This window comes from Colossoma macropomum, unplaced genomic scaffold (assembly GCF_904425465.1).
Source record: "Colossoma macropomum unplaced genomic scaffold, Colossoma_macropomum, whole genome shotgun sequence".
NCBI classification, from domain to species: Eukaryota; Metazoa; Chordata; class Actinopteri; order Characiformes; family Serrasalmidae; genus Colossoma; species Colossoma macropomum.
The window spans coordinates 31,310,733-31,331,743 of record NW_023494796.1 but is presented as its reverse complement, the minus strand read 5'-3'; the positions used below and the strand labels follow the sequence as shown (position 1 = coordinate 31,331,743).

General features: G+C 38.8%; 1 long non-coding RNA gene across 5 annotated transcripts; it reads right to left on the bottom strand.

Annotated features, from left to right (window-relative positions):
- Positions 1 to 428: 428 nt before the first annotated feature.
- Positions 429 to 21,004, bottom strand: LOC118816756. Of its 5 annotated transcripts, XR_005007899.1 has the most exons (11): positions 19,732 to 21,004; positions 15,495 to 15,562; positions 15,153 to 15,287; positions 14,239 to 14,360; positions 12,562 to 12,629; positions 12,220 to 12,354; positions 5,897 to 8,058; positions 5,692 to 5,766; positions 4,271 to 4,605; positions 2,434 to 2,775; positions 431 to 1,171 (listed from the first exon to the last, which is right to left on the bottom strand). It is a non-coding gene; the product is annotated as an uncharacterized LOC118816756 (long non-coding RNA). The 5 variants fall into 5 exon arrangements; XR_005007902.1 differs by lacking the exon at positions 14,239 to 14,360 and having other exon boundaries at positions 429 to 1,171; positions 5,692 to 5,769; positions 12,220 to 12,629; XR_005007901.1 differs by lacking the exon at positions 14,239 to 14,360 and having other exon boundaries at positions 429 to 1,171; positions 5,692 to 5,752; positions 12,220 to 12,629.
- Between the last annotated feature and the right edge of the window lie 7 nt (positions 21,005 to 21,011).

Here is a 21,011-nt window from a genome sequence, read left to right as displayed (position 1 = left end):
AGGGGGCCTCCTTTTTTTTAACATTTGTCTTTGTTTTTGCCATCTTCACAGATGAAGACATGCAAATGAAAGCCCTAAAGTGGGGCTTGAATCAACAACCCTCTGGTTGTAGAAATGTGATTTATACCAGCAAACCACAAGGCCTACAGAACAGTGCCTTTTTTTTTGGACATTTGTCTTTGAGATTCCCAGGTTGTGCAGTTACCCACATTTGGGCACATCTTGTGCCAGGATGATTTATGGAAGCGATGGTTCCAAAAGGCAGTTCCAGCTCTGGAGCTCTTACGGTAAAAAATGAAGACTGAATGCTTTTAGCCGTACAATAAACACTTGTAACAACACTATACTTTTTATGTTCCTGTTTTAGGAAGAGCGCTCTCAGGGAAATAGCAAATGCTAAGTAGCAGTAATGCTAACCAGTCGTCGCTCAGTATCCGGTAATGTCAGCGTCTGTTTGCTGTAGAAAAGGAAACGTACAGGTGAGGTTTTCTTTGCTTTTTTAGTGAAGTTCTGTGTAAACGATTCGAAACAGTTTTAACTTTTCAATTTTAGCCGTTTAGCTCCGTTCACCCCCGTTCACTGAGGACCCGCTCTTGGGCACCCTCTGCTGTTTAGCAGTGATATTTTTTGAGATAAAGGTGGAAACTGGAAGAGACCAGACTCCTTATAAACCGGCTCTCTCAAACTTTGATTTGGCCATCCAGAAAGTTATGCCACTCCCTCATCCAGTGAGATAAGAAAAAAATGAACTATATTTGTATTGTACATGTAATTTACTATATTTACTCCAAATAGTACTGCTAAAGTATTTCAGTAACATAATATAGTGTAATGTTAGACAATCATGTTAAAATCTCAGTTTGAAACTATTTGTTTATTTTGTACTTTTGGGCTTTTTTGTTGTTGTTACCGCAAATACTGCATTTTGGCCCGACACGAAAATGACCGCTAGAGGGCGCTAATGAGCGTTTTAAGTTGAAAGTATAAAAAATGAAAGCAGTCAAAAACTGTTTTGCTCCTCATCGCCAGCAGATGGCACAGTTCTGCACTGTCCCTCCTCATCACCAGCAGATGGTGCAGTTCTGCACTGTCCCTCCTCATCGCCAGCAGACGGCGCAGTTCCGCATTGTCCTTCCTCATCACCAGCAGATGGCGCAGTTACACACTCTCCCTAGAAACAGATCAGTAATCAGTGGAGTGGATATTCCTGTAATGAGCCACACCCACTGCAGCTAATTAGCTTCTTCAGAAGTGCCTGATTGGCTGAATCAGATGCATCTGTGTTAGCTCTTACCATACTATTGAAGGTTAGTCAAAAAATGCTTATGGCCTTAAAATAAGCCAGTGTGCTGGTTTATATGGTGTATTTAAAAAAACCCTGTCAAGACTTTCATCTGTGGTTTTTGGGTAAGAGTGTTATGTTACGGTGTAAAATATAAGGAACTGCTAGATTACAGATACTGTGGTACCTCAGAAGTGTTTACCATCAATGTGAAGCCTGGTACTAAAATGCTTAAAAACTGTTAAACAGCAAATGCACATCTGTGTAAAATGGTCTAGAGTTTAATCTCCATGACTGTTACAGAGTCCAAAAAAAAACTAGTCCAAAAACACCTTTGCGTCTCTGACATTAAAATAAACAGAAAATGATAAGCATAAATTAAATTGAAAATTTCAAACTCCAACCTCCTTTCTTGGTTGGTCAATCTTGGTTTGGTGGCCTCGGATTCTCATTCATGGTGACTCAAAAATTTGCAAAATTACAATATTACCATGCTAAGAAATGACTAGAGGTTACCATCAATTTGAGAACTAGTCCTGAAATAGCTACTGTTCATAAGAAAACATAATGCGACAGAGACTAAAAAATATCCATAACTACACAATGGTTGGTAAAATAACACTGAAATGACCAAAAACAGAAACGCACAAATCATTGCAGAAAGGAATTACTGCATAAAAATTTCTAAGCACAAGATCAAACGGAGAACCAACTGCTTCATTGGTCAATCTTAACTTGGAGCTCCAGCCTTCTTCTTTATGGTAACTTGTGAAATTAGCATATTACCATGTGTGGAAATCAATAAAAGTTACCATCAATTAACCAACTAGTCTTGAAGTAGTTATTGTTCATAGTGCCTTTTATTTGTATAAATTTGGGCCGCTCAGGTTGCGTCATTTCCATTGCGCTGTGCTTGAGATGGTTGGCTGAACCGATACTGGTTTGCCTCAAATCCTGCCTACTATGGGTGAGGCTGAGGGACCGCCTCTTAAACACTGAAGGGCGGGGCATCGGCCCAAATTTACTCTACCGCCACCGCAGCCCTTTTGGGAACGCCTGGGTGGTGGACACCACCTGTCAGCTACAGCGCTGATCTAAACACAACAAACATTTTTGAAAAAACTGATCTCTGTTGCGATGCTGGTACTTACTCTATGTGTCTAGGCTTCTCGTTCGTGGTAGAAATACCTGTTTATTAGTGTTTTTTCTCGTCTTCACCGTCGTCGAGAACAGCGTTCACATCACAAGCCTTATAAAGACTCGTTTGATTTTTTTTATTTAATTGGCTTCTCTGATTGGTTGCTTGCTCATCAATATGCAAATGTATGCAAAACTGGTGTGTAAGATCAATAAGTCCATGAGATTCTTGGCGTCTTGCATTCTGGGAAGGTTATTTGTGCTGCAGAAAATCCAGCTGAATGAACTCAGACCAACAACCAGGAACTTTTCAGCATGGAATGAAGATCCAGAGGCCAAAATCCAGACCCAGTTTCCTGAAAGCATCACAGTGTTAACATGATCAGAGCTGTCAGAGCAAGTGAAAACAGTTAAACGTACCTCCAACATTTCATCAGTTACTACACAATCTATTCACCTCATTCACTCAGCAGGTTGACAACATAAAAACAATTGTGATGTTAAAAGTTTACTACTAGCAATACTGTCATTTACTTAAAGATTATATATTCATAAATTGTCATTCATATAAAAACCATAAAAACCTTAATCAGGTAAACATCAGGACACAACAAGCAGAGCAGAGAGCAGCCAAAAACTGATACCACCTAAAAACTACATTAGTACCATAAAGAAAAACAGAGCTGCTACAAAAGCAGAGATCTATAATTTTTCTCTACTGGTCAAATTTCCTGAGATACTGAGGATAAGAATTGTGAATAAAAATAAATGAATAAATGGGAATGTAAATTAGAAATATCTAAAAAGTATCAGAAACGTTCTATGGGAATAAAAAGATCAAGCAAACAACCAAATCATAAACGGTCAGAAAAAGACAGCTGTACAACTTTTAGGAGTGTTTTCTCAAAACAGACACAAAGTCTTGTAAATTATGTCACTGTCACATTTCCAATGAAGCAGCACCAGCACAGTTACATTAATCAGCAAAATCTTCTGCTAATAATTCCTGACAGTAGACAGTTCTGGGCTGATAGTGGCTTTCACACATGAGTGTTGGTCAACTCCGGGGCAGATGTTAGGCATTCAGGCCAGAATAGGGCCAGATGCTGTAATGTTGAGTACAGCTTTGCCTTGGGTCTATATGTGTGGGCCAATTCTGGCATAAACGTTATGCACCAACAGTGTAGAGATTCTAAAGATTACAGTTGTTTCCATATCATTTTGTAAAGATTATAAGATTTTTGATTCAGATATCTGACATATATTTTAATGAGTAAGTTAATGAAAAAATAATAAATGTTATTGAATGTCCTGGTGACCTGAAATCGTCTCTGGAAATTTTAACCTGTTTTGAAGGCCACCAGCAGATGGCGCAGTTCTACACTGTCCCTCATCACCAGCAGCAGGTGGAGTTCATTACTAATTAAAGGCTTTTAGATTTAAGAGACTCCGCTGAGTTTAAACCGTAAGATAACTCAGCTTCGCTTACACAGCCTTCAGGTGGAGATCTGACTGTGGATCAGTTCTAGTTTGGAGGACTCAACTCCTCTCCTCTTAATCTAGAACACCAACATGAGAACCACGGCACTAAAATGATATTTGTGGTTAACTAAGCTGATGCTAACATTAGTAGCATGTGTGCTAGCAGTTAGAGAGTGTTCTTGTTAAGATTCTCATTAACGTCAAAAACATTGGCAGTTAAGCCCTCCTGAGGTTTGTAAACAGAGCTCTGAGCTGATCTGGTCTTGCTGAAGACACTGTTTCTGTTTTGTTCTTGTACCTTTACATTTTCACACTGTTTACTAAAATAACAGCATCATTTTAGTTCATAAAAATGTCTGATCAGCCTACCTGACCTTGGAGCTGTTCTTCTTCCTCCATTTTGAGTCACTCTCCTTCTAACAGGACACCTCATTGGCTGATCTGTTAACATTTCATTGGCTGATTGGTCCGTTATTAACACAGACCTCCTCATTACCACCAGATGGCGCTAAACACAAAAATGATGAGACCTTTTAATGAGTCACTTTCATCTACAGTTACAAAATAAAGCAAAGGTTCAATTAACAAGTCAACTACGGCTTGTGTTTCTGGGAACGCACCCCTCCCTTTCTGGTGCATAACGCGGCCGCTTCTTGACCACATCAGGAAAGACCATCAGCGTCAGTAATTTATGTTGCTGACACCTAAAAACAGACAATATTAATAAACCATTAATAACAATTTCAGATTATGTTCAACCACATCATCTTAGCCTGAAAGCAGTTCATTCAAATAGTAACCGTTTCAATAAACTGGGCCGGATTCATAAACCACACTGCGGAATTTATTATAATGTCGATGATGTGAATTACAAGTAGATTTTATTGCAAATTAACACCAACATGCGAATATAACCTCATTTAGTCAGAAAGTACATCTCCTGGTAAAAAGCCACTGTGCACTGATGGAGTTTCCTCATAGGCTACTGAAATGTAATTATTCATAACTGTGTTCACAGTTGATTACGTAATATATTTAAAACACACTGACTCATTTTGATCTGTTTAGATCAGGGTGTGAAACTCAACCACTAAAAGGGCCACATTAAAAAGCCTCAGTAAATTGGTGGGCCAGCTGTGTTTTTACTTAACATTTCTCAGTGATCCGAACGGACCACTGTTTATTCAACACGTGCTGAAACTGGAGCAGCAAAATAGCCACTGAACACTTATTCAGGAGTCAGTATGTTGCAGTGCATACTGGGGACTGTAGTGCATCTCAGGGTGAAACGGGCTAATAAGTACAGAAAAATAAAATCATTTTGCCGGCCGAATAGGACTGTGTCACAGGCCTGACTCGGCCTGCGCGCTTTGTGTTTGACAGGTGGGGTTTAGAGCATGCATGTCTACTAGTTTAGAAGAAGAGTGGAAAAAACTGATGCTTCATCAACTCAGCACTAAGATTTAATATTCACATAAATAGCCTGTTGTTTTTGTCCAACCAAAACATCTGCAAAAACAGTTCAACCAAAACTTTTCAACAAGCACAACGGTGGCTGAGAAAGTCCAGCTTAATGCAGGTTCAAAAAGAGACGCAAACTCCAAAACACCTGGATCAAACTGACCACACCTGTACTACATTTACCAAACGCAGTGCACACTGAGAAAAGATGTAAATACTTAAAAGAGTTCAGTTAACATGACACCACATACATTACATTACATTACACTGAATCATTCTTTTAAAAGATCTGAAGGAAATAAGAGAGGACGACAACTGTAAACACCCACCAAATATGCAGTCTTTCAAAGCCTGTCTTTGAACAGTCTCTCCTTTCATTTCCCAGCCCAGCTGAAATGACAGGTCTGCTTATAAGATAAGATAATCCTTTATTAGTCCCACAACAGGGAAAGTCTCAGTGCTACAGCAGCAAAGGGAGAGCAAGGCACTCAAGAAAAGAGTAACAAGAAGAGAATGAACAAGCAAGTAATTAACCTTGGTTAACTAACAGTTGGTCAAGGCTGACCGCAAAATACGTCGCATCATTTCCGGTGCAAACCTGGACACATACAAAAATAAACATTAGATTAAATAAGGTTTCTACAATGTTTGCAATAAACATGTACATACAGCTCGAAACACTGCTCAGCCAATGAGATTTCAGAATTGGTATAAAAATTTGCCTATAATATTACAGATATACGATACCTCTGATTGGCTAAGGGATGAGCTGGTGATGGAACTGAACAAACACACACTGGGAGGTGAAATCTGGACCCAAACTTTGACATGAGACGTTCTGCTTTCTTTTTCCTGTTTTTATGTTCACCTGTATGTGTTCTAATTAATTAAATAATGTGCTTGGGTGCCTAAAATCTACTGAATGAATGGCTCAGTCTCCAACCACTCCATATTCTCTATCTAGTGAACTAATAAAAACAGCCTGTATGCCCAAATATTTCATTATATTAAAGCAGAAGGAAGACGACTACATCCAGCCACGGATAACAAGGCTCTCTGCTTAACAATTAAAGTTCCATTAACGTGTAGTTTTTTAATGACTTATGTTTCTTAGTGCACTTATGCAGGGTGTAGAAATTGATTCAGGACTCGGTCCAAAATATCTCGTCCTACCACAGAGCTCTTGGCTTCTTCAAGGTTTTTGCAGATAAAAAGCATCTGAAACAACAAACTCAGCCAAAATCTGCAACATGTCTGACTCTGACACTACAGTACACTATGCATCACATTTCATAGTACAGGGTGATTCAAAAAGATTAATCCCATTTCAAAGCACCGTATTTCTACAACTGTGAGTCACCTAGGAACCAATCACAATCCAACTGAAAGAGGCAGTCATAGAGTTTCTGACTGGCTCCCTTCAGTCTGCGAGGTGAAGCGACCCCTGAGCAGAAAGCGTTCTGCGTTCACCATTTCAATAAGAGTGAATCAGTCATAACTGTGCAGCGCGATTTATGTGGGCAGTGAAGCTCCAACAGCTCGGAGTGTTTGTCGTTGGTTCCACAACACCGGATGATCTCCGAAATCGCACTGAAAGAGCCGTGAGTGCAGCGACACCCGACATGCTCAATCGAGTATGGGATGAATCTGAATATGGCGTTGATGTTGTCCGTACAGCTGGAGGAGGTTCATACTGAGCACATATACAATTACATAATAAACTTTATGCTCACTTAAACAATTTACACTCTACTGCATTATTCTGTAATGATTTACAAGTGAAATAAATCATTTTGAAATCAGATGAATCTTTCTGAATCACCCTGTATTTACCTATTCCTGTTAATAGAGGAGAGCACTTTTCACAGTGCACCTTCATGTACAAGCATCAATCACTATTTCACAGTTTTCTACTGCACTTAAGATTATTTGAGCTCAAATTGTGTTGTTTCAGATGCTTTTCATCTGCCAAAACTTTAAAGAAGCCAAGAGCTTTTGGGCACGAGATATTCTGGACCGAGTCCCAAATCACTATCTAAACCTATAAGTACACTAAGAAACATGAAAAAATGTCCTCTAGACCTTAATCGAACTTTAACTGTTAAGCAGAGAGCCTTGTTATCCGTGGCTGGATGTAGTCGTCTTCCTTCTGCTTTAATATAATGAAATATTTGGGCATACAGGCTGTTTTTATTAGTTCACTAGATAGAGAATATGGAGCGGTTGGAGACTGAGCCATTCATTCAGTAGAGACGTCTCCTGCTCGCGTATTTGTTAATTTGTCACTGATTTCTTTAAGTCTCTCCAGCTGTAAACTGTTTAACAGACCCAGAGACGATTAGCAACGATTAAAAAGGTAAAACATTGGGTGATGAGCTGAAGTGATGAGAATGTGGGAGTGTCTGAGGCAGAACAGGAATTTGTTTATCCAGCGCTTCTGTATTTCCAGTATTTTGTGAAAAGGGTCTATTCCTGTTCATGCAGAACTGAACTGTGTAGCTTTCTTTTTCTATCCTACTTACATCCCTTATTATCCTCCGTCTCACTGACCGGTAAGAAGTCATGCTGTTTGCAACATCATTCAATGCACCGCACTTCAAGAACAAGACTACTTACCTCTACTACTGCTACTACTACTTACCTCTGTTAAGACAACAAACCTGTGAAATTGTGTTGTTCATCTCCTTTTTCACCATCTGGGGTTCAAACAAATAAAAAAATAAATACAATTAGTCTCAGTCAAATCTACATAATCCAAATATATACTTGTATCACAGCACTGTACAATAGTACAATCTGTTTTAATAAAAGTGTTTGTTACCTCTAAAATAAATATTTAGCACACTTTGTAGAAAATACACAGAAATACTGTATATCATGTATGGCCACTTAGCGTAACAATATTAAGATATGATTTTTGGTCCCTATCGAACAGCCCTACTTTCAATCTGTTCATTTTATGAAAATAAAATGTATTGATTTAATTTACAGTAGATGTGCTACATTGTGATAATGCTATCAGGATATATGAAATGTTGGTCATATCGCACAACACTAATTTAATTGCTTAATTATTGCTTGTAGCACGTTTACTGTGTCTGGTGTGAAATGGGCTTAACATGAGCCGTACATGTGATACGCAACCATCCATGGGGGTCCTGGATCAACTACGATCCGTTACACAACACCTATTATTCAGTACGATTCATTCAAAATTTGCTGCACACTTTTTTAAATGGAACACGCAACTGTTCAATGTTTAATGTCCACCACATGCTCAGAAAAAGACACTGCTTATTCCAGTAACTTATCATGACAGCAGTGGTCAAACTGCCCACCTCTAATGAAATGTTCACACAACAGTGACTGAATTATTCTGACGTTGAATAATTGGTAAAATTCCCAGTTAACAGTTCCAAGTGTGAAGAACTTAAATTAATCAGAGTTTATACCTGATTCTAGGATTTGTTAATCTAGGTTTTAAATTAAGTTCTATTGCACCACATATTTTTGATTTACTTTAATTTTCACTGTCTATCATGATGGATTTGCTACTATAATCATCACCAAACACCTTTTGTTACTCTCTAGAAAAAGCTCCACACTGAGAACTAGCACAAAGCTCCCGTTACATTAAAACACAGCTCTCACAGGCAAAGAAGGAATTTAACGTTAACGTTAAACAGCTGTTTTTGGGTGGCAAAATCTTCCCAGTGGTTCAACCCACCGATTATGCGATTAAAGACGAATTAAGGCAACTGATGGCACAAAAGACATTTTTCTTTAAAATGATTGGCCCAAATACAGCCAATAAAAATGCATTTGGTTGCTAGGCAGATTTCACAGTCTAAATAATATAATGTGATGGTTATTTCAGAGTATCTAACCAGTAAAACTATCATATGTAGAAAAATATGTAAACAACATTCAAACTTACCTGCAACTCTGAAGCAGAGTTTAACTACTAGCTAAATTCACATTTCAAATATTGCATCTAACAGCATTAATGCACCTTCGCACCATTTCCTCAAAGGGTTCATGATCAAATTGAGACTATAAAAGTTCTAATTTTTTCACTTTGCTGACTTAGATGAAGTAACTTTATTCTCAAGTAACACATTTAGAAATTGCTCAACTTCGCTCTTCTTTACTATTTCTTTTCCTCACAAAGTTAGCTAGCTAGCTATATATATAGTTATTTATATGTTGTACATTTCTAAACATATATATATATATAAACAGAATATGTGTAAAAATACACAACATATAAATAACTATATTTCACTACTTTTAGTGATAAGTTTAATAGGTGTTCCTTCTCTATACCCTTCAAAAAGATGGTTCTATACAGGTTCTTTAGGAGGACAGGAGAGTGGATACCCACACCCTGATTAAAACCAAAAGCAGTTAAAGATTTCTGTAGAATTCTCTCTATAGATATGTATGTTTTATTGTAGGTCTAATTGTTACCTCTACTCTGTACCTATTGTTTTGAGCTTATATCCACATATCCAGTCACCCTACAGTGTTTGGTTTTACAATAATTTACATACATAAACTACAATCTATGTACAGTTTACATTGTAGTCTGGACATCCCTGATAAAACTCTGTGTGCTGTTGATTTTCCCTACAGACACATTTGTACTTCTGCACCTTCTAAAGCATGATTACCGTTTATTTCCTTAATTTAACACATTGCAAAAAAGTGACGTGCAAAATGGCACTAAATACATTATGTGTGTGTGTGTCTAAGTGTGGAGACATACATCATATTTAAGTGTATACCTGTGAAGGGTTTGTTCTCATATTCATGCTTGGAGCTTCAACAATGGCTATGTTTACATGCAAAGATTTTTGCCAATCCGACTGAACACAATCGGATTACAGACTCAGACTGAGGTGTTTATATGCACACTCTATACAACAATTTGATGGAAAATCTTCGTTTACATGCTCACTACAAGTAATCCGATGCAAAATGACGCGCATGCGTGGAGTAGCGCTTAGAGTGAACGTTGCCATGACAGCGAACATCACGTGAGGTCCAGTCTGAGTGAGATGAGTTTCCAGTTGGCGCGCTTGTGATTTTAACTGCTTTAAAATGATGTCAGACTCAGGAAAACATGCTTTACATGTCCTTATTGAAGAAGTTCTGAGGCACATAAGCTGGACGTCTGTCCCACCGCCGTCTTTTAAAGTTTAGAGCAGAACGTATTTACACGTTCCGATTGGAATGTAATCGGATACAGGCGTTTACATGGTTATTATTCTTCTATTTAACGGATTATTTAGAAGTTTACCCACCTCGTTCAATCGGATAGAAACTGTATTCCGAATGGCCTCAACTGGACTAGACTATTCCGATTGAGGTGGTTACATGGACGTATTCTATTCCGATTGAGCTATTAGTCAGATTATTAATGGATTATTAGGCTGCATGTAAACGTGGCTATTGTGTGATTTGACAAAGTCCAAAGTCCAAACTTCTACATAAGACTGTGCACTGTGCCATTTTCCAGTCACTGGCCAAGATGAGTTTTGCTGCCATGGTGAAACAAATCCTAATATATGGATTATGTGTTAATTTCCATCCTGAAAACCATGTTAGTAATATTTTATCCCTAAAACTGAAATGAAATGTTTGCCTTTGAACATTAAAGACTTTTCTACAAGTCTGTAAATGTGTGAAGGTGTATTATCAGTCTGTCTTAGCTCATATTTACTATGGCCATGTTGATCCACAAACTATAATTCATTATTGATTCAATGTCTGTTTTTCAACCTAAACATTAGGTTCATTTCTTCAATCAACATTCAACATTGATTTCATGTTTTTTTCATCTTCAACCAAAAGCAACAAAACTGTAGTGTGTTAGTAAAGAGAAAACCTTAGAAAGCCTAGCTGAGGACAAAAACAGCTGAAGAATAAAGCACCATGACTTGTGCGAAAGCTGTGTATCTTTTAATAGCAAAGTGCACTACAGTATGTATGATATAGTAGTAGTACGCGGTTGTGGATGCAGCCTTGGCTTTAAATTAAGTGCAGTCGACAACAGAAAACACAGAGTCGTGCATCGCTATACAAACCCTGATCCTCAAGAAATCAATGTCTTGTAAAATCAAAGTTTCTGGCCAGCAAAACTTGGATTTTTACAGCCTCGTAAATGAAGTCATAATAATAAAAAGTCACTGTTTTATTTACGATTTTGTTTAACTGAGGTAAGAGTTACAGTCGGGGCGCTCAGTCCTGCTCCTGGAGATCCATCACTCTGAAAAGCTCACATCCAACTTACCTGGCTCTAATATTCAGATGTGCCTGGAGGCCTTGATTATCTGGATCAGGTGTGTCAGATCAGGGTTGGAGCTGAACTCTGCAGGGTGGCAGATCTCCAGAACTAGAACTGGACATCTCTGAGATACACTAGTGCAGAGCCCAGTCCTGGCCTCCCAATTGAAAAAAAAATATCATGGAATTTAATTTAATCTCTGTCCAGGGAACCAACTCGTTACCTCATTAAAATGTACATTTGTAATTAAGTTTAGTTCTCCTAGTCTAATATACAGCAAATCAAAGTCTGCAGAAATATCCAGAAATGTCAGGCAGGATGGACTGATGTCAAACTGAATTCTACAAAAGTTGAACATGAGTTTCATTTAAATGATAATTTACAAAGTAATCAGTGAAGTGCTGTTCCTAAACCACTGTCTCTCTTCATGATACCTCAGCTGATCATGTTGTTCACTGTGTTATATATTAGAATTTGTACACATAACAACAAACGTATTCAAATTTCTTTGATTTTTTCTACATAAATTCCTTGATAAGTGCTAAGTGATTGTGGATGAGTGAGTTACTGGCAGTAGAAGGTGAGGACATTCTGCTGGTTTCCTCTAATCAGCAGGACAGGGCAGTGCAGTCCACAGCTCAGTGTGTCCAGTCAAGCCATGTAGAGAGAGCTGGGGAAGCAGCCCTGAGGGACAGGTCATGACCTGACACAGACAGACACACAGTAATGTGCACGGCTTCTGCTCTTTGATCTTCATTAGTTATGGGATTAACTTCATGAGAACAACTGAGCCTGACTGAGGAATTTCAAACAATATTTGAATTTGCATTCTTTGGTTTTGAGCTGAATATTGAACAGAATCCTTATGAAGTTCAGCTGTTAATGAGTATGAACTGGGATCAGGACTCACAGTAAGACCAGAGCAGCGTGTTTGGAATTCCTCCTGATGATCTCCTTCAGCCTCACCTTTCTCTCAGACTGTAAGACAGAAAATCCACAAGGAGAGCAACGTTCAAATGAGGGGAAAGTACTGATAACCACGTTGGTGCTTGCTCTCTCAAATGGAGAGGAACAAACTGAAAAGCAGTTACTGTTATTTTACCGTAGTGACGTGCAGAATACGAGCCAAATGAAAAACAAACCTTCCATCACAACGTTCTCACGTCGCTTGAATTCCTAGCTGTAAAAACAAGACTGAACTCATGTCTGAAATGAATACACTCGGCCGCGAAACGTAAAAAAGACTTCACTGTACTACTTTCCACCGTTAAATCAGTGTAACAGAGCGCTTAGTTTTCATTTTGGCACATTTTCTGTATGTTACTGTTTAAATGTAATTTAATGTGCACTACATTTCACTATTTTTGTTGTTTTTCAATCAAGCAAATATGTTTGAAGTACAAAAAAGAGGACAAGTGATGTGAAAACTGTGTAACAGAGGTTTCGTTTTTCATTTTGGCTCATGTTTCCGGTGGCCGACAAGATGCTATTGATAGTATAACTGAAAACACTTCGCAAACTTGTAAACGCTCTGCAAACAAAAACACTTTCATCAAAATGACGACACCTGAACTACATTTCACAAACGCACTGTAAATACCACAAAACACATTGGAGGTGAGCCACAACACAACGGTGATGTTCACGGTTAACCTGGCTGGCTAGTTTCCTATTGTTGACGAGAGGCCACTGTTCAGTAATATTGTCACCATACAGATGAGGAATTAAATTCACTTTGTTTTGTCAGAAACAGAAACATTTATCCAGCACATTCATGTATTTCGTGTACCTGAACAAGAGCAGCATCTCTCTGTAACTAAAGCCTCGGGTTCACTACACGACTTTTAAAGTCTTAACAGATTATAAAAAGATTGGGCGTCTCACACTGTCAGACTGGTTTTTGCAGATTTTCTTGGGCGACTGAAATATTGGGGATCCACACTTTTAACTTTTATGCTGCTGCTGAACTGAACGGAGCTCACTGATCTTATGAACTCACTCAGAGAACTTACTAAGAGACGCAAACAAACGTGGAGCTGCAGCTGCTGATTTCTCTGCCGTTTGCACTGAAACAGTAAAGAAGCAGCATGTAAACATGTTTAAGTGAGGATTAATGATTTAAAAATGTGATCAGTTGGTATTTTTAGAGTTTTAAATGTACATAAACTTTTGTGCTTTAAACTCAGCTCATTAAAAAGCTTCGCTCCACTCGTGAGAGACTTTTCACCATTTTTATTTGTTTACTTGCTGTATTTTCTTCTTTCGCGCTCTCAGTTTTCAGTGGCTCTTGCAGGAATCTTTTCAGATTGAGTCGTTGATCAGTTTACACTAGATTACACTCAGAGTCAGGTTAAAAAATCAGACATGTTGGTCTGAAATGCAGCAAATCTGAGTCTGAGATATCTTACAGCCTCTTAAATGAAGTCATAATAATAAAAAGTCACTATTTTATTTACAATGTTGTTTAACGGAGGTAAGAATTACAGTCGAGGCGCTCAGTCCTGCTCCTGGAGATCCATCACTCTGAAAAGCTCACATCCACCTCACCTGGCTCTAATATTCAGATGTGCCTGGAGGCCTTGATTACCTGGATCAGGTGCGTCAGATCAGGGTTGGAGCTGAACTCTGCAGGGTGGTAGATCTCCGGAACTTGAACTGGACATCTCTGAGATACACTAGTGCAGAGGTGCCCAGTCCTGGCCTCCCACCCTAAACAGTTCAGACCCAAAACACAGATATTCAGATTCCCCTCCAGGCCTTCATTAACTGGATCAGGTGTGTTTCATTACAGTCTTAAAAACATGGTTCTTCAAGGGTTCGTTAGAAAAGGCAATGGTTCTGTTTAGAACCATGAGTTCTACATAAAACCATACACAACACATTCTCCATCAATCCGAAGAACCATTTTGCCAAGCAGAGAACCATTTAAACAAGCAAAATATTCTATATATATTCCACCTAACAGGAAATCTATCTATCCATCCATCCATCCATCCATCCATCCATCACTGTGAACAATTCTGACTCAGTAAGTTTCTCTAGAACAGAGAACCACTATGAACGACTCTCTTTATATCTTATCAATTTAATTATGCAGAAATAAAAAAAAGTCATGGAATTTAATTTACTCTCTGTCCAGGGAACCAACTCATTTTCTCATCAAAATGTACATTTGTAATTAAGTTTAGTTCTCTGAGTCTAATATACAGCAAATCAAAGTCTGCAAAAATATCCAGAAATGTCAGGCAGGATGGACTGATGTCAAACTGAATTCTACAAAAGTTGAACATGAGTTTCATTTACATGATCATTTACAAAGTAATCAGTGAAGTGCTGTTCCTAAACCACTGTCTCTCTTCATGATACCTCAGCTGATCATGTTGTTCACTGTGTTATATATTAGAATTTGTACACATAACAACAAACGTATTCAAATTTCTTTGATTCTTTTCTACATGAATTCCTTGATAAGTGCTAAGTGATTGTGGATGAGTGAGTTACTGGCAGTAGAAGGTGAGGACATTCTGCTGGTTTCCTCTAATCAGCAGGACGGGGCAGTGCAGTCCACAGCTCAGTGTGTGGAGTCAAGCCATGTAGAGAGAGCTGGGGAAGCAGCCCTGAGGGACAGGTCACGACCTGACACAGACAGACACACAGTAATATGCACAGATTCCACTCTTTGATCTTCATTAGTTACGGGATTAACTTCATGACAACAACTGAGCCTGACTGAGGAATTTCAAACAATATTTGAATTTGCATTCTTTGGTTTTGAGCTGAATACTGAACAGAATGCTTATGAAGTTCAGCTGTTAATGAGTATGAACTGGGATCAGGACTCACAGTAAGACCAGAGCAGCGTGTTTGGTATTCCTCCTGATGATCTCCTTCAGCCTCACCTTTCTCTCAGACTGTAAGACAGAAAATCCACAAGGAGAGCAACGTTCACATGAGGGGAAAGTACTGATAACCATGTTGGTGCTTGCTCTCTCGTATGGAGAGGAACAAACTGAAAAGCAGTTACTGTTATTTTCCGTAGTGATATGCAGAATACGAGCCAAATGAAAAACAAACCCTCTAAAACAAAAGGCTTCACTATATTGCTTTCCTCCGTTAAATCAGTGTAACAGAGCGTTTACTGCATTTCACTGCTTTTTTTACTTTTCAAGAAGTTGAGTGATGTGAAAACTGTCTAACAGAGGTTTCGTTTTTCATTTCGGCTCAAATATACAGTGACCAACAAGAGCCTATTCATAGTAGGGGTGGGAATCCATGGCACCTCACGATTTGATTCGACTACAATTCGGAGGCCTGTGATGCGATTATAAAACCATTATGGATGCATCTTTTTTTCTATACAGGATTTTTTTCTCACTGTGTGATGACTTGGTAATTTTAAAGTATTTGTAATGATCTATAATGAATTTACTCCCAATATCTTTTATTAATAAATCAAATGGAAGTGATGTGGCAAGTTCATTGGAAGGTTCTCATTCACTGCTTTTGTTTAGGGGTGGGGGGGGCGGGGGGGGTCACTGTGTCAGTAAAATATCTGTGAGACGGGACGTGTGCTACATAGCGCGAAAGCCCTGTTTTTTCAACGAACCAGCGTACAGACTGCAGGTCACTTAGCAACACAGTCTCTCCGAGCAAGTAGCGAACGAAAAGGCAGAGAGAGATTTAGCTAAGACGAACATCTGGAGACAAATGGACTTATTCCCGTTTATAAGCGGCGCAGTTGGGTTCCTGGAACGTTAAATCTGAAAGACTGTCAAACACTAAAAGTTGCGAAGATGAAGTCGCTTCTCTTTCGAATTCGACAGTTGGTGGAATTGTTGTTGTTATGTGCCGCCATAGACTGTCCAGGTTCTGCACTTCCCCACTTCCAAGTTCCGCTTTTTACGTTCAGTCACCATTACGGTATGAATTAAATATTTAGCAAATCGATTTTTGAAGTTTATGAATAGATTCAGAATTGTCCACGTCTGCATCGCGATGCATCTAAGAAACGAGTTTTCCCCTACACACAAATATATATAATTCATAGTACGATTGAAAACATTTTGCAAACTTGTAAACGCGCTGCAGACATAAAAACAGAAAATGCTTTTATAAGAACGACTACACAGGAGCTACATTTCACAAACGCACCGTAAATACAGAAAACGGCTCTCTCTGCTTTAAAGCCAGGTTAGGTCAGGAGTCACAACCCAAATGATAAGAAGAGCCATTTTGTCCTTTCAACAAAAATCAAACCACCTTGGGAGCCACAACATGTATGTCCAGTGATAATGTGCTAGTTTAGGCTAAAAAATATAAACGAAAACACAGACTTACTCTGCTCTGCTTTAAGCTTTAGCTATAGCCGCTTTTCTTCAAACTCCGCCAGAAAACTTTTCCTCAAAAGTTGAAGAGTTTCTTGTGAAATGTCTCTCAGCTTTCCGCTGTTTTACGAGGCTGAAGTTGCTTCTCATTCGCCAGCTTCTTGCTGAACTTTCCCGTTCCACCTTAAATTCTGACTGAGACGAAGAATGTAAAAGCGGCACCATTTGCTAGGTGACCTGCAGTCTTTCGCGCATTATGGATCACTACAAATACTTTGTTTTAAAACTACAAAGTCCTCAGACAGTAAGAAAATAGAAATCATGTATAGTTGCATCGAGATGCATCGATAATCGTTTTATAATCGCATCGCAGCCCTCTGAATCGTAATCGAATCGAATCGTGAGGTGCCTAGAGATTCCCACCCCTACAGGAAATGCTTTTATAAGAACGACTACACAGAGCTACATTTCACAAACGCACTGTAAACACAGAAAACGCTTTGATCAGAACGACTACACAGAAGCTACATTTCACAAACGCACTGTAAACACAGAAAACGCTTTGATCAGAACGACTACACAGAAGCTACATTTCACAAACGCACTGTAAACACAGAAAAAGCTTTGATCAGAACGACTACACAGAAGCTACATTTCACAAACGCACTATAAAACACAGAAAAAGCTTTGATCAGAACGACTACACAGAAGCTACATTTCACAAACGCACTGTAAACACAGAAAACGCTTTGATCAGAACGACTACACAGAAGCTACATTTCACAAACGCACTGTAAACACAGAAAAAGCTTTGATCAGAACGACTACACAGAAGCTACATTTCACAAACGCACTGTAAACACAGAAAACGCTTTGATCAGAACGACTACACAGAAGCTACATTTCACAAACGCACTGTAAACACAGAAAAAGCTTTGATCAGAACGACTACACAGAAGCTACATTTCACAAACGCACTGTAAACACAGAAAACGCTTTGATCAGAACGACTACACAGAAGCTACATTTCACAAACGCACTATAAAACACAGAAAAAGCTTTGATCAGAACGACTACACAGAAGCTACATTTCACAAACGCACTGTAAACACAGAAAACGCTTTGATCAGAACGACTACACAGAAGCTACATTTCACAAACGCACTATAAAACACAGAAAACGCTTTGATCAGAACGACTACACAGAAGCTACATTTCACAAACGCACTATAAAACACAGAAAAAGCTTTGATCAGAACGACTACACAGAAGCTACATTTCACAAACGCACTATAAAAACACAGAAAACGCTTTGATCAGAACGACTACACAGAAGCTACATTTCACAAACGCACTGTAAACACAGAAAAAGCTTTGATCAGAACGACTACACAGAAGCTACATTTCACAAACGCACTGTAAACACAGAAAACGCTTTGATCAGAACGACTACACAGAAGCTACATTTCACAAACGCACTGTAAACACAGAAAACGCTTTGATCAGAACGACTACACAGAAGCTACATTTCACAAACGCACTGTAAACACAGAAAAAGCTTTGATCAGAACGACTACACAGAAGCTACATTTCACAAACGCACTGTAAACACAGAAAACGCTTTGATCAGAACGACTACACAGAAGCTACATTTCACAAACGCACTGTAAACACAGAAAAAGCTTTGATCAGAACGACTACACAGAAGCTACATTTCACAAACGCACTATAAAACACAGAAAAAGCTTTGATCAGAACGACTACACAGAAGCTACATTTCACAAACGCACTGTAAACACAGAAAAAGCTTTGATCAGAACGACTACACAGAGCTACATTTCACAAATACCACAAAACACAATGGAGGTGAGCCACAACACAACAATGATGTTGACGGTTAACCTGGCTGGCTAGTTTCCTATTGTTGACGAGAGGCCACTGTTCAGTAATATTGTCACCATACAGATGAGGAATTAAATTCACTTTGTTTTGTCAGAAACAGAAACATTTATCCAGCACATTCATGTATTTCGTGTACCTGAACAAGAGCAGCATCTCTCTGTAACTAAAGCCTCGGGTTCACTACACGACTTTTAAAGTCTTAACAGATTATAAAAAGATTGGGCGTCTCACACTGTCAGAATGGTTTTTGCAGATTTTCTTGGGCGACTGAAATACTGGGGATCCACACTTTTAACTTTTATGCTGCCGCTGAACTGAACGGAGCTCACTGATCTTATGAACTCACTCAGAGAACTTACCAAGAGACGCAAATAACGTGGAGCTGCAGCTGCTGATTTCTCTGCTGTTTGCACTGAAACAGTAAAGAAGCAGCACGTAAACATGTTTAAGTGAGGATCAGTTCATATTTTTAGTTTTAAATGTACATAAATTTTGTGCTTTAAACTCAGCTCATTAAAAAGCTTCGCTCCACTCGTGAGAGACTTTTCTCCATTTTTATTTGTTTACTTGCTGTATTTTCTTCTTTCGTGCTCTCAGTTTTCAGTGGCTCTTGCAGGTTAAAAAATCAGACATGTTGGTCTGAAATGCAGCAAATCTGAGTCTGAGATATCTTACAGCCTCGTGAATGAAGTCATAATAAGAAAAAGTCACTGCTTTATTTGCGATGTTGTTTAACGGAGGTAAGAATTACAGTCGAGGCGCTCAGTCCTGCTCCTGGAGATCCATCACTCTGAAAAGCTCACATCCAACTCACCTGGCTCTAATATTCAGATGTGTCTGGAGGCCTTGATTACCTGGATCAGGTGTGTCAGATCAGGGTTGGAGCTGAACTCTGCAGGGTGGTAGATCTCCGGAACTTGAACTGGACATCTCTGAGATACACTAGTGCAGAGGTGCCCAGTCCTGGCCTCCCACCCTAAACAGTTCAGATCCAAAACACAGATATTCAGATTCCCCTCCAGGCCTTCATTTACTGGATCAGGTGTGTTTCATTACAGTCTTAAAAACATGGTTCTTTAAGGGTTCTTTAGAAAAGGCAATGGCTCTGTTTAGAACCATGAGTTCTATATAGAACCATTTCATGCTTAAATGACCAAAATGTGACCATACCAAACTTAGAACAATAGAAGAAAGATTTGGTGCTATACAGAACCCTTTCCAAAAGGTTCTATATAGAACGTATGGTTACACAACACATAGACAACACATTCTCCATCAATCCCAAGAACCATTTTGCCAAGCAGAGAACCATTTAAACAAGCAAAATATTCTATATACAATCAAAAAAAAAAAAAACGGTTCTTCAAGGGTTCCTTGGTAAAGACAGTGGATTTATAAAAAACCATTAACCCTTAAAGAACTATCTGCATGCTTAATGGTTCTTCAGACTGATGGAGAATGTATCACGTAATTTTCCACAATAAGAATAAATTATCGTCATATTGTCCACCCCTAGGTCAGCTGGTAGCTAACAAGCTCCTCCCATAATATTCAGAGACAGGCTTTTTACATCTCACCATCGAGCTGCTCTGGCTGAGCACAAAAGGGTGGAGAAAAAAGTATATGTTAACGAAAAAACACCTCAGTTTATTTAAAATGAAGCCAAACTCATTCATTTATCTTCTGCACTGTATTTACAGACGTATAGTAAACATACCACAAAAATCATTCGTTCATTTTACAGTCATTCACTGAACGCTTGAATTTATGTCAGAGATGTCAGACTGCAGTCCTGCCTGGCACTGAAGAGCTTAGCACCTCATTTAACTCACCTGATTCAACTCAGCACCTAATCAGCAAGAGCTCCAAATTCAGAGAGTGAGGAGAGGGGAACCAGCACGGCTGTAATCATATATTCTTGTTTCTGAATCTTCTATAGGAATAGCTCAGACATGACGTTACTAACGGAATGAAAAACGGTTCCTGTTTCCCCTCATCAGTAATGATATTATTATTCTGTATGACTGCCAGAACTTATTAACTTGTTTTCTTTTATTTGCTCTTTATTGAAATGTGAAATACTATAAGATAATGGGAAAATAATCAGTGTGTTTACATACACTTGATAATCTGA